Genomic DNA, 15096 nt, shown 5'->3' on the forward strand with positions numbered 1-15096 from the left:
CTGTTTCTAGGACACGTGGTAGTTAGTCTCCAAGGATACTGAACGAGGTAGCGCGCGACGCGTCGCTGCGAAGTGCGATCTTCAAACGGGGCGCACGAAAACGACTGGATCAAAGGGGTGCGCCGCAACAGGTGAGAGGAAAAGGGAGGAGAGGGCAGAGTGGGAGGGATAGGTAGAGCAATGAAGGAGAGAAAGAGAGGACCGGACGATGACGATGATAGTGGTGTTAACACCGCGCGTAGTAGCGGACAGTCGGCGACTAAGGCCCCCGAGGAGAAGTCTCACCTCTCTCTCCTTCGTCTCTTCTCTCGTCCTCTCGTTCCTCTCTTCCTACGGGGTCTCTCTTTCCACCACACGCGTGGCCGCCGTCACACCGTCGTGCGCGCGCGTGCATCTCCGACACGTACGACGTACCCTCCTGTGCCTCCCCCTCCAATCTCGCATAGCGGCTATGCCATAGCCCGCGTGGGCCACCCTCTCTCTCTCTCTCTCTCTCTCTCTCTCTCTCTCTCTCTCTCTCTCTCTCTCTCTCTCACGTCGATAGGATACTTACTACATTTTTCATCGGAACGAATGCGTGGATACCGGCGCGGCCAACTACAGCAAAACCATTTGCAGATGCACACATGGGCGCGCGCGATCGCGCGTGTGGGTACACCGGATTCGCGGCAGCGGCAGCGGTGGTGTCGGTGTTGTACGTGTTGGTAGGAGAGAAGTGGGAGATGGGACACGCGACACGAGCCTTGGTAGGGAGAGAGAGGGTCAGTGGGAGTGGGGCACGCACGGTCTCCCCTCGTTCCTCCGGGTTCCCCCTTCATGGGGCACCCTCTCTTCTCTCCGCGACAGACTCTCTTGCGCGCGTTCTCTCTTTTTCCACTTCATTCTCTCCACCGATCTCAGCCTCTCGTTCGCGATTCGTATGCTCCTCCATCTCCTTCGATTACGCGCGATACCTTAGTTTCTCACACGTATCCGTAGAGTGTCGTTTGGTTCGCAAGAAAACTCTACTTTGGCTTCTCTTTCTCTTGACATGTACATTTACCTTTGAAACTTCTCAATATGCCTCACGGTACGCAAGCATGCGTTTTATACAGATCAACAACTTATTGTTAATCATATGCTACGGCCAACACTTGACCGACGTGAATAATTTGACGTTACATCAGTTTAATTCATTATTTATAAAATCAATGTTATTGCATGATCTTTTTCAGTATAAAAACGCTTTTATCAAGAATAACAAATCAATTATAGAATAGATATAAATAGGACATTTGTATGGTCGGCTTTTGAAAGAAATGTCTATTAAAATTGTTGTGCACAATGAATCTAACTTTCATACACGTGTAATATTGATAAATGTAATGGAACGTCTCACACACGAGACTACCTACATGGATTATAGTGGTAGCATTCTCATTAGCGAAACTATCGAATGTTTTCGATAATATGATGCAACATAATAATATGATCGTTTATGAACTATTTTATATAATCTATTGTACTCACCGCTTTAAAACTTCGCTCCTCATTTACGTACGACGGATGTATTACCTCCACCATCGTAAGAGATTTTCATGTAAGTAGCAAGCTGACAATTTCTCTGGGAGACGGCATTCATTTCATAACATATCAAAAATCGATAAATGATGATAACAATCGATAATTTCTAGAATTATTTCAGAACTAAGAGCACACGATATCCTTTCACGATATTTTCTGCACTCTTCTTTAAGACTACGACAGCACGCGTCGATAAAGAACAAGTTAACAATAAAATTTCCTATAAATTGGTAAATGGTAAAAGCGTAAATTGGCTAATATGTATTTATACCGGAAGAAAGAATTTTCAGCTAGAATTTTTTTTTCTTCTGTTATGAATCGCACATAACGAATTCGCGTGTCTCACGTCGAGACTGAAAAACAAACCCACGCGTGTCAATGAACGAGAAACGACTAAGTGTCGACGACGATTTTCGTTGTCGACCATCTCTTGGGGTTGCAAAACTCACCTTCCCCCGCTTCCCCCGTTGTTCCCCTTCCGATGAGCGAGTCGGCGATGAGAGGGGTGGCGAGCATTCTCTCCCTCCGTTCCCACGCCACGTTCCGATACCTCTCTTCGTCCCTTCTCCTCCACCGCCTCCTCGACGGCATCCTCGCTGCCCGGCTCCTCCCTTAGAGACGCGCCCTTCTACGGGGGTAGAGCACGTACTACTCTATTCTCCGCTCCTCTCGGAAGTCGTCCGCTACCGCCCCCGGCGCGTCCACCGGGGGTTGAGATTTATTCGTCGTGTCCCACGCTGCGCGTAGCTGTACACGAAGTGATGTAAGTTTGAAGCAACTGGTGGTGAGGTTTATACAGAGTTCTTTGCTGAAAACATCTCTATATGCTTTATTATGAAATTCATAAATTGTAAACTAAATTTCAAATATATTCCAAATATTGTTTTAATAACAATAAAACATTGATACTATAGTATATAATATATTATATAATGCTAAATTTTAACCAATAGAATCATCAGAAATTACATCTATATTTTAAATATATTTATTTTATTATGTATCTTAATTTATATAAAATTCTTTAAAGTTTATTTTTTGATATAGCAACAGCGTGATATATTATGAATATTTAGTAAGATAATCCAAGTCTAAAAAAAATTGTGATTATTTGAGTAAATTAATCATTCTCTTGATACATTTTTTAATTAATTTGTATGTGGAAAATTTTGCAAGAGTAAACGGAATGAAAGAAAACGGACTTGTAGAACAATAAGACTAAAAACAGGCGTTGTAAAGGAAGAATGAGATACGTCAAGTAAGAGAAGAAGAGCAAAATAAAAGTACTACGTTATATTAAATTCGAATGATTGAATCTGGGCGTGAGTTCGCTGCCAGTCACGGCCGAGCATTGATGTTTTAATTAATGTATCGATAGTGGAGCCAGACACGAGTTTATTCGGCATCATCTCGTTTGACGTATCGAGACCAGCTCTCTCAAAATATATTACGTAGAAGCTTCGCAGATAATAATTAAGTTGTAGATTTTAACATCACGAATTTTTCGTGCACGATGTGATATTTTGTTTCAATTTACGTACAATTAAATTGTGCAATTAATTTCAGCGCAGAATAAGTTAACACTTATGGTTAATTAATATCTTTACGAATATAACGAATAATCGTATACATCTGTCAGAAGACTAATTTAATGGTTTTAATTTTAATTTATTTATTACACTGAAGTATTTTTTTAATATTTAACATTTAATATTTTGTTATTTATTAAATTATTATTCAGAAACGAACTAACAATTTGAAAGCTTATTGGGACCATTTAAATAAACAATAAAGTTATTTATTTATATAAAGTTATACATAAATTAAACATCGTCGCGTTTAATCTGATATCTTTCTTTCAATTGCCACGATTCGGAATATGTAATAGCTAATGTTATTTACACGATTGATAGATCAAGGATGATATATGAAATAAATATGAAATATAGTATAAAGAATAAAATAGTTATTATATATGTTAATAATATTATCGTAATATGTTTACAATAATTGGTATTACCCATTACATCGATTTTATTGATTCTAAATATTTGATATTAGTGTTATATCAATGTTATTTCTTTTAATTATGCATTAATTTATAATCGTATGTCTAAAGAAGCAAATTAAATTATCTATCATAATTATTTTATTCGACAATATTTTTGTATTCGTTTATCGTGACTATATAATTCGAAAATAAAAGCTGAGATACATAAAATCACGAGACACACTGAAAGCTGAAGGAAATATACTGTACGAATCACGCGGACAATTTATGAATAAAACTTGATAAAATCGTATTATCGGTGTTTGCGTAACTTTCAGTGTGGGCGTTTCGAACACCACTCATTGATCGTACCATTCGCATCGGCATTGATACGGCGGAATTGTTTTCTGTGTCGAGCACCCACCGCAAATTCAATCGATCGGGTACGGGAACATCGACAATTGGCCGCAATTGTATTGATCGGGGCCAATATGACATCGTTCGATCAGCAATTTCATTGCCCGACGGAAAAATCTGTCGTGGATTTCATTGATCCATTTCATGCTTTGATGCATCTGCAATATGAGAAGGTCAAATTTATCTTGTAAAACGTAATATATATCATACGCAGCTGTGATTAGAAACATTAGTTATTCTAGATAAAAAAATCACTTATAATTTGGGTATAAGAATGAAAATTAAAGATTATATTAAATTGCGATTATAATATTAGATTATAAAGATTCAGACGTAATTACAATTTACTGAAAACGTCTTAGTAAACTCGTGATCAAAACGTGATTAAAACATAATCAAGATGTGCGTTTTTTTGTTTTGTTTTAGTATTAAGAAAAAAATATGTCAACCACTTTATCTTTATATAACCGCAAGAATGACTTAATCGTTAATTGCGCTAAAAAATCAGTGAATATTCGACAATATATTTTGAATTCAAGCGATGACCTAACGTCGACCTGATCACTCGATTGAGACTTTTTTTATAGCCTGTGATATCCCGCCGTACGAGAGAAATACGGAACGTTTTAGAACGCGTGTACTCTCGAGCGTTTATTTTCAGAATATTTTTGATACACGTGTTTTATACACGTACGTGACTTTCGCATTATCTTACGTGGGCGTAGCACTTCTGCTACTACTACTGATAAGTACTTTGTATTGTAGCTTCATAATCAAACTATTAATCACGCACATAAACGTACAAACAATCATTAATAATGAAACTTGCATTCGATTTCGTCTGGTTGTTTGGAATAACGGCGGAAACGTCTATTTTTTTCGCAATATAGCAAAACAAGAAATAGTGAAGTAGGGCAGTGGAGAACAACACAAATCAAAATAATCGGTGCGGCTTAATAAAATTAATATACGGTTCCTCGCCGTGTTCGTGCATCAGAAGTCCCAGTCGGATTCGTAGCATTCGGCAGGCCAACGAGACGCTCGGGACGCTCTTAACTAAGGGTCTACTAACTTTAAATCCGATAATGAATGTAATCAGTGGAAATAACATGGAATCTACGCTGGTCTCGGTCAGACCGCGTCCAGGTATACATTCCCTGACCACAGCGTGACTAATAATTATACTCGGTGAGGGACCCTCGTCTCTCTCCTACGCCGTTATCTCTCGCCGAGAGCGAGAGTGGAAACCGAAAGCCGCAGACGAAACGTAGAAACAATGGTCCCGTGCACTCATCAATCCCGAGAGTACGGAAACTCGTTTGATCGAATCAGTGTCGTAAAATAAACGCGAGTTTTCTTCTTGCGTTGAAACAAGAAAGTAGTAGTTGTAGTTTGAATTTAATTTTTCTTTAGAAAGAAATAATTCTTCTGAAAGAAAAATTGCAAAAGAAAAGCAAAATGACATTCCGTTCTGATGGTATTATCGTATTTAGTAAACAGCATTTATATTTGATAACATATTATATTTTATTAGAAGGAAAAAGCATTAAATTTAGACATTAAGTAAAGACAGCTGAGATAAATAAAGAATTTTGCGCATTTATCAACAAATTGTGCAGTTATAAAATCTTCATGGGAGACCAATAAATACCCGATAAATTACACTAATTATGTATTTATATCGTGTGTGTAGGTCTTATAAGATATACTTTTAAAACCACGACGTATTCTGTTTCATAACAACGTTAAATCGGGTATCAATTACGAATGACTTTCAGTCGTATATCGTTCGATCGACATCAATATTACAGGCAGTATACACAATGGGCACGCGCGCACGAGCAACGTACCTGTCGACCTCGCGACGCCAGCGAGCCGCGAATAACGGTAGTCTTAATTGAATTATTGTTTCAGTTAATGTCGACATTCATCATAAGAGTACACATACGGTGTCGGAGCGGGATGAAGAAAACACGCATCCCGCCCAAGGAGTTGCGGCTCGCTCACAAAAGCGCAGAGCATTCATCTTCTGTCGTGTATGTCATGAACCGCGACACACGATGGCCGCTCTCTCCTTTCTCTTCCTTCTCTTTTGCAAAGATAAAAATAAATTTACACGATCTTCTTTTTGTCAAAATAAATTTCTTGCAATTTGAATTGCGAATCAATCCTCCGTCAATTATTTCAATACTTATTGATAATTATTTTATCAAAGTTTTAATACAGTATGACACAAATAATCATTAAAATTACACTAGATTATAATTGAATAATTCATTCCCGATTACATATCTCATTAAAATTTGGCATTCTTTGTTTCAAACGGTTTACTTGAGGAATTTCGCGGTGAGAACAAACGTGTGAAGTGTGAAGTAACTTGATAATTACCAAGCATAATACGAAAGTGAGTACAACGCGCATGAAAGAATATTCGTGATACATACCACTTCCGGTGCGGTGTGGTTATTAATTTCATTCAACCGATGAAATAAATGGACTGTTTTCTTATGACAACCGGCCATAACAACGATTGTCTAACAGTATCTCGGATAGGGAAACGTCAATGTTTAAGAAAAGAGAGAAAATAATACATTCTCATATTTTTTTACTTTAGTAATTTTGGGAATCTAAATAATTAATATTACATATAGGAAAATGATTTTGTAAAATTTTTTACGTTATCAGTAAGTTTATATAATTAAACAAACGATAGATAAATTTTTGTTCTAGCACGGAATTATAAATCTCTATTTAATTTTATACCTATGTATTAAATTTATATATGAATGTATCACTAATGAATAGAGAAAAACGTATATACTAACGTACAATCATATAAGTATTTACAATCTTGATGCACAATTTTAGTGAAATACCTTTTACGTAGACGTATTTACATATACGTACATATAGAAAAGCGAGTCTTGGTAGAAAAAGCGATCTAAATATTAATTTATCGTTACTTAATCTTAACTCCGATCTTAGTAAATCAAGTCATTTGCCAAGTGCGAACGAGGGCACGCAGAGCTCGTGCGCTCCGATATAACAAATGATTAACAGGCGGACGCGCATACATAGTTGTCGACGTCGTGAATAATTAATCGCACACGGAGTGTCGTCGATGCTGCGTCGATTAAACGTTTTCACATTACTGCAATCCGGCGATAGTCACGTTGCAACTCTATGCTCCTATACTAAACAACTTGTATTTTTTTCACGTCGGCAATATATAATACGAGTTTTGCGAGGAATCGTTCTATCGATCATGATGGTCGTCCAAGCGTATCGAACTCCACCTCTTTTAGTCGCGCCAATGACAACTTCCCAGAACGTTCCTGCGAGGGTTAGAAAAAAAGTAAATGTACCTGCCATTAATTATTCACTACAGTGATCGAAATCAGTACTATATATCGATGTAACAATGATTGAAACTAAAAAAAATGATGTCGATGTTACGCGAAGATATCTCTACGTTTTTGTTCCTTTATGTACGACAAATAATAATTGATGTTAAGCGCATTTTAACAATAGCTTCAAAAAATATCTGATTTTAATCTTTTTTTTTTTAATTAACTGTATTCTTATAAAGTACAAAGACTTATCAACTTTGACATATATTTTTTATTAAACTTCTGACTTTTGTAGTAAATAGCATCAACTATCCGAATATCGTTGATGCTCAATTTTCCCAGAGACACAATGTTATACGATATAAATATAAGTGTTCTAGCTGGTTATGTTTAGATCTAACAGCGATGATACTACGGAGTGGCAGTGGGAGGCAATTGCAAACAGACCTACGCCTCGTTGTTTGATATTTGCATCGCTTGCGGAAACCAGACTGCGTCGATCGCGCGCGGTCGAATAAATGAATTTAGATCCGTAAGTTTGCCGAGTGCAGTTTCCATTGCTAGATCGGGCCTGAATTCGCTTAGCAACACGCGCGCATTTCATATTTCGGCTAGTGCCGTTGCGAATAACAAACAATCGCTTGGCATCACTCCCTGTCCTATTTTTTTACATCACTTTTATCCATACGCATTAGATGTTAAAAGGTTTCTGTTAAGTATTATGTATACTTTATTACATTTCTATTATGATTTTATTAATCTGTTATATATTGTAAGAGTTTTTACACAGAACTTTATATTATCAAACTTACATAATTATAATTAACAGCTGAAAGTTGTTGATTTTTTATTAATAACTTTTGCATTTTAAATAATAAATTGTCACCATAACTGCATCTAAAAGTAATAGTCAAGTAACAGTTATTCGAAGCAGTCTGGAGTGATTTTGATGGAGTTATTAATTATTTTATTCGTTATTAAGCCAAGCAAGAATAAGGCTTAATACTGTTATTAAAGCTATATTCGTCTGGAATATCCTTACATTTTTTTTCCTAGACGTTTGTAAGTTCTAGGTCAGCAGGAGCGGGTAACGCGTCGTAGAAAGGAAACGAAAATAAGGTAGAAGGAAGAGGAGAAATCGATGCATAAAGACTGTGCGGATCGGGTCCCTGGGAGTTTGCATAATTCATTCGGCTGACCGACGAATGCATATTACCTCAGGATATCTAGCCGGGTCGAACAGCGGGATCAGGACGCAAGGACCTCCGTTCTGAATATGAGGTCGAATTGCCGAATCGTCTGGAGATAGTTCGACATCGATAACCGCTGCTGATCGTTGCGGCGCGGCGTTTCGACGAGAGGATCCGAATCCAGGATTTAACAGGATCGGCTGCGTGTGCGTGTCCCCAAAAGAAGAATATATCGTAAACAAGGACTGCTGCTTGACTATAAAATCATGTCATAGTGAAACGATAACCTGAAGAATCATTGGTCTACTCTTACAGAATTTAAGGATTTTATTGAGATTTATTTATCTGCATGCTTTATTTTAAATAGCGTATACCGTTCTAAGTTTGTTGCAGATTTTTGTTTTTTTATACGATATAACTTCCATAGAATAAGTCCATAGAAGATATTTTTAAAAGTCACTAACTCAATTTTTTTTAATAGTTATATTAAAAATTTATAATGAACAAATGTTAATAACGGGTAATATTTGATCTCGAAATATTTCCAATAAAAACGTTAAGCGATTCGCTTAAACGTTCAGCGGTGATTTCCGTGTCATCTAAGCACGCGGTATATCCTGATTGCATCTGCTCCACCTGTCTATCGATTTTTCCGGAAGCGTCATCGGAGCGGGCTCCTCGCGGCGGAAGGTGCGTGCCCATATGGGTGGACCGGATCTCTCCCTCGTTTCTTCGCCCTCGTCTCTTACACCTCGAGGAAGCCACCCCAGGCGAACCGGAATCAAGTTCAATTGTCTCGCGGTGGCTTTTGGACGCGTGAGAAATTTGCGAGCAGCTGTTTCGCCGGGGGTTGCTTGCTTCTCGCAGTAACGTGACGTGACGTCACGTTTTTACTTGTCGCTCTTACTTGGTCAAACGAGGAGAACGAAAACATATGCGGATGAAGGAGAGAGAGAGGGAGGAAGGGGGAGATGTAATGCACCGCGCGCATGCAAATTAGAGACGTTCGCGTCTCGAAGGGGTTAGATTAAGGGTTCGAGGGTCGCCGAAATACTGGCTAGGCCTCCTCTGCGAGGAAACAGGGAGTTTCTCGATATCGTCTTTCGAAAATCTCGCTGTGCTTTATTTCTGTGCCTTTCCCACGACCGCCCTCCACTACTCGCACCGGCATTTTAATTAGGTCCACCGTTGTTGCTGCTCCAAGTAGTGTTTTGGTAACAATGTGATCTGCTCGTCCAGAGGCTGGGTTGTACGTTAGGTATGTGTACGATTATGTTTTGCTTCCGTTTAGGCCAAATGTAATTGTGTCAAAGGATTAAGGGCGCTGTGATTGGAAGTAACAAAATTTTTTGTTATGTACGTAAACAATCTTTATTACATTCATCATTTCCAGTGACTAATTGATAACGTTTTATTTTCGCGTTTATTGAATCTTGTTTTTTTTTAAGCTTAATTTATAATAATAGTGATCAAGTTTAATGCGAGAAAAATTTACTAGGGTTTACAATAGAAATAACATTTCTTTTCAATCGCGCTTGTTCTATTGCCGACTTCATTCGCGACGAAGTCTTTCAATTCGTCGTGTCACAAATTGCACGGCTTTCTACGTGACACGTATGCGAATGCGAGCGACGTAACCAACGTTGCTCTGATTGCGAGCGAGAGCAAATCGGTGCTCGCGAGAGGCAGAAGCACTCCCGCATAAAGATAATGCCGCGTACTTCGCCGTCATTCTCCACGTCGTTGTCGTTGTCGTCGTTGTCATCGTCATCCTCGTTGTCGTCTTGGCGGCATTTTGAATTGCAGATAATCGAGCACGATCGACGAGGACGATAATCGGCTACGGCGCTTAGACATGCAGTGACTTATCTTCGGGCAACCGAGGGTTACCTGTCTCGGATACCTTTCCCCGTGCAACTCGGGAGAGTCGACAGGACCGATAAGGATCGTGATGATTCAGAACCTCCTGACCTCGGCCCGTCGCTCCACAATGCAACTCCGAATAAACCGTGCCTATCCGCGCGTTCCGCGAGGAACGCGACACAGGGCGGATCAGCGGATGGCGAGCTCTCGGACTGTCGACGCGACAGGTACGCGATTCTCGGTCCTCGTCGATTGCAGATCGCAAATTGCTCGAATGCCGATCGTAATATGCCTTACACTGTATCTACCGAGCTAACGATCGGCGAGTTACCGAATTCTAATATCTGTTCGGCATCCTTGAGTTTTTCAAGAAATCTTTTTCTACATGTTTTCATTTCTCTGATTCATGCTGATCGTGAATCGCAAATTGCTGGAGCGATGATAATGTGCCTTATATTGCATCTTGCAAACTCTATATTATATCGCTATATTTGCTGGGTTTATCTATATTAAAATAAATCGTCAAGTTTGTCTATATCAGTAAATTACTCTCTTTCCGCATGAGTAGTACGCTGTTTATATGTATAATTCGTGATTCTATTATAAGTTGCAATTATAAAGCAAAACAGAATTCTCGGGAAAACTATCATCTCGCAAAACTTTTTAATATAATACATCTCTTATATTTTTACTGTTTCCTTCAAATTTCTTTATTTGAAAGTTTGTAAATTTCAAGTAACGATTTGAGACAAGCACAAGTTCACGTAACTTTCATGAAGTTTATTCTTAGCGTCCGGATTTCATCTCCTTATTTTTGCATGTGAGATTTGCGAATATAAAAAAATATAACTCTGGTATATCACGAACCAGCAGCTCCCACGTTGCCTCCAGGCGCACGGTGCCTCCAGGTGGTAACTGGCGGCCTTTATCCAGTCAGCATCCCCCTCCTCCCGCTGTTCGAGAAACCTAAAGGAACGGTCCCTCTATTGTCGAGGGAGTTATTAACGAGGGGATGACGAGGGGGAAATTTCGGTGCGTATACAGTCTTCGTGTGGGAATTGCGCAAGGCACGCAGGCGCGCCTCAAAAGCAAGACATCTTATTGCTTCCCGCCAAAACACCGTCAGAGAACCTTTAATGTCACGTTAGACCCATACGTGCAGCCGACACGTCATGCAAGGGATCCGCGGATTTAACGCACTGAGGGCGCAGGGCTGCGAGTTTGGTATCGTCGAAATTTTCCCGCTAAAGTTCCGGCAGGTGACTTAACATTCATTATAAAATCAATGAACTGTAAAATCGACGAAGGACAGATGCATGTACTAAGAATCGGTATCGCAGAGTTCTTAAGTTTAAAGAAATTTTAACAATCGGTGTTAGAAATATTTATTTTTGAAATTTGATGTTAAATTTTCAATTTTTAACGCGTGTGCGTAAAATTGTAATTTTTAGAAATTATGTTCTCTCTCTTTTCTTCTGAATTTTATATATTAAACAAATTAGAAGTAAAAAAATATAGTAAAGGAACGACAGAAGAAATTTATCAATTAATGTACAATTGTGTTTTTGACCAAATTAATTATTGAGAAATGATAAAAAGGTAAATCCAGTTCTACGAATTCCAGTTAAAGCAAAACGATTTAAATATTCTCGAAATTAAAGGTATAAAAATATCACAGTAATATTTTATGGCACAACTCGCGAAAGTTTTTTTCGAATGTGAGAATCCGACCTGTGGTGGAGTAATGCGCATTACGCGAAGAACGATGACATTTCTCTGGATCAGACTTGTGGGGGAACGGGTATTGTGAAGGAATTTTTCAAGCGTCCACTCCCACGTGGGGATATTCGTCGCTACCCCCCCACGTTTTCTCGACGGATGCAAGCACACGTGTTCTTACGCACACCGCCCGTTCCGCCGGTGCATATATTTTTGAAGAACTGCAGGGCTGCGTTCCCTTCCTTTACCCCTCCTTACTTCTTCCCCCTTTTTACATAGCACACTCTCGTTACGTGAATACGTCACCCTCTTGACCGCGCAAGATGCGAAGGGGAACATTTACCGTTTAGAGCTGGGAAAGCTAAGAGACTCGCCTTCCAAGCGTTCCATCGGTACCCTCCATCGGTATCATCCGATTGCGTTTTCATGCGCGCCGAGATTTCGGAAAACAAGTCTCGGCATACACCTGGATGCTATTTTCCAAAGGTCAATGACACCACCGAAATCGTCCTTTAAAGTTTCTTGAGCAGAACGAGAAACGTATAAGATTTGATCATCAGTTATTATTGATTAGTTTTGACATAGATATATTTTTGCCGCTTAAAATATCTTTTTGTTGATTAAAATATACAAAAGAAATTTTTATATAAATACATAATTTTTTTAAATATTAAAAACAAAATTGTATAACAAGCGAAAAATACCACATAGAGTATTTCAATTATTTCGGATTAGTGATGTAATACGGAAAGTTCATTTTTTACACCTTATGCTGCTTTCAGCAAAATATGTTATTGCATACATTAAGATCTAACACGTGCTTTAGTGAAACAAGATCCGCGTATGCAAAGTAGAGAGACGCCGCATCCCGTTGTCGTGTCTCTCTAAAATTTTCACGTAGGTGGCGAAGACCGCGATACATAATATAACGCGTCTGTGCTGCACCACACGGTGCCTTTCTTTGCGAGAGGGGAAAAAGAAACATCGTGTTTACCCACGAACGAAGGTGTCCGGGGCGGCGGTACGTCGTTGTGTCGCCAACACCATTGTTCTAGTAAAAGTTGCCATTATTCTGACATTACGACGTAATAACGCCGCTTGTTACAACGAGAGTTACTGTCGAGCCGCACAAATTGACGGGCGTTTTCCTGTAATAAAATATTTTGCTCTAACCGAAGTTGTAGGTAATGACAAAGGTAGCGTTTTTTTATTTTTATATAAATTATTAGAATTTTTTTGAAAATTTTCTACAATATAGACAATTTATTTGTCTGTGAATTTTTGAGTACATACATCGATAAAAACAAATCTCTCTTTTAACATTAAATTGTTCTTTATCAAAATTTGATTGGATATATTCTCAGTTCACTTTTTTAAACTGCGAAATAAATTATATCGGTATTGAAATTTAAGATAAAGTTAAAAACTGTTAAAAATTAATTGAAAGATAAAGCTTTATTATTTATTAGTATATTTTTAACAAAGGTTACATCTCGTTATCTTCATAAAATAGCTTACTTAACGTACAATATTAACACATCATCGTCATAATTTTATTATAGATCGTTACTCGTTAAGCTAAATTGTGCAAATCGCTACGCAGACACCAAAGAAGTTAGGATGAAAATTTAACGCGTGGTCGTCAGTTTTCATTGAGCATTGTGAAGGAGAAGGCGCATTATATACAGAACGGTTCGGATAAAGAAAGTAAAGAAGACAAATTTACAGTCCTTTAGGAGCGTCGGCTCGTCGAAGGAGGCGTCGCGTGAATCATCCGCGATCCGCGTGGGCGGCTGAATCGTACAAGTACCGGCGTATACGATACATGGGCCAGCACGAGGGGGCCTATTTCACGAGATTGTCGTCGGTACGAAACAACTATTAGCGTTGCTCGATGGCGCATTATGTTACGGCATGCACGCGCATTAACGAGCTCCCGGTTCATAACGCACAGAGGAAAGCCACACACGTGCACACACACGTACACGTATGTATACAACCGGTCCTAAACGCCCACCACACAGTCGTGTTCTCTCTCAGTCGTCTTTCCCACCCCCGCCATATCACAGATATCCATTCCGAATGGAATTGATCTTTCTTTTTTATTTATCTCCAAATCGACTTCTTTTCTGTCTTACCTTTGTCTGTACGCTATTGTCCTTTCGTAAGATCAACACGCCGCTACCCCAGGTCCATCCATATTCAGTTTTTGTCTCGTGCATTATTCAAATGATGGCTGAGTGCTGTGAAAGCCGTTCGATGAGTGTAGCAAGTGTATTTCTCGATAGATCAAGTTGAATGATGATGTTAATTATCATTTTAATACGTTTTATATGTTATTGTTACTTTAAACACAAATTGTTATCACAATGCACAAATCACTGTTTGACAATGCTATCGATACCTATTTTAATAATAATACATATAATAATATTAAGGCCATATACATTTTTTTCTGAACTGAGTTTATGAATTTTGTTCTGTATTCATCTTTTTAAAATTTGTTTATATTTAACATAAAATAAACATAACTTTTCTGTAATGATAAAATACTTTACAAGATTCTTTTGACATTTAATATTCAAAGCAAGCTACATTTCAGAAACTATCAGTACTTCGATATTGAATAAATCGCTAGTGATTTTTCTAACACCTGTCATTAAAATGTGCAACGGCGATTTTGAAATGCCTTGTACCTCTTGCCTTTTCTACGCGCTTTCAAAGAAACAACACTAGCCGTAGCTGTCACGTAATTCGTTGGTGTTGGTGGGCACAAAGTTCCCCTCAGAATGATGAATCGATACGCATCACGTTTTCACGGGGTTACAAGAAGGGGGGTGCTTTCCTCGATCATCCCTCGGAGAGAAACCGGTCGTTAAGAGAGCTCGGCGCAAACACGGCGCAACGCATAAACTTTCGGTACATAAACTTTCACAATTCGCCGTCGATAAATCGCTGGTAGTGAAAACCGACCTAAGATAGGGCATAGTGAGAAGGAGGGTGA

This window comes from Temnothorax curvispinosus, unplaced genomic scaffold (genome assembly GCF_003070985.1).
Source record: "Temnothorax curvispinosus isolate PA1 unplaced genomic scaffold, ASM307098v1 QBEX01006321.1, whole genome shotgun sequence".
In the NCBI taxonomy this organism is placed as follows: domain Eukaryota; kingdom Metazoa; phylum Arthropoda; class Insecta; order Hymenoptera; family Formicidae; genus Temnothorax; species Temnothorax curvispinosus.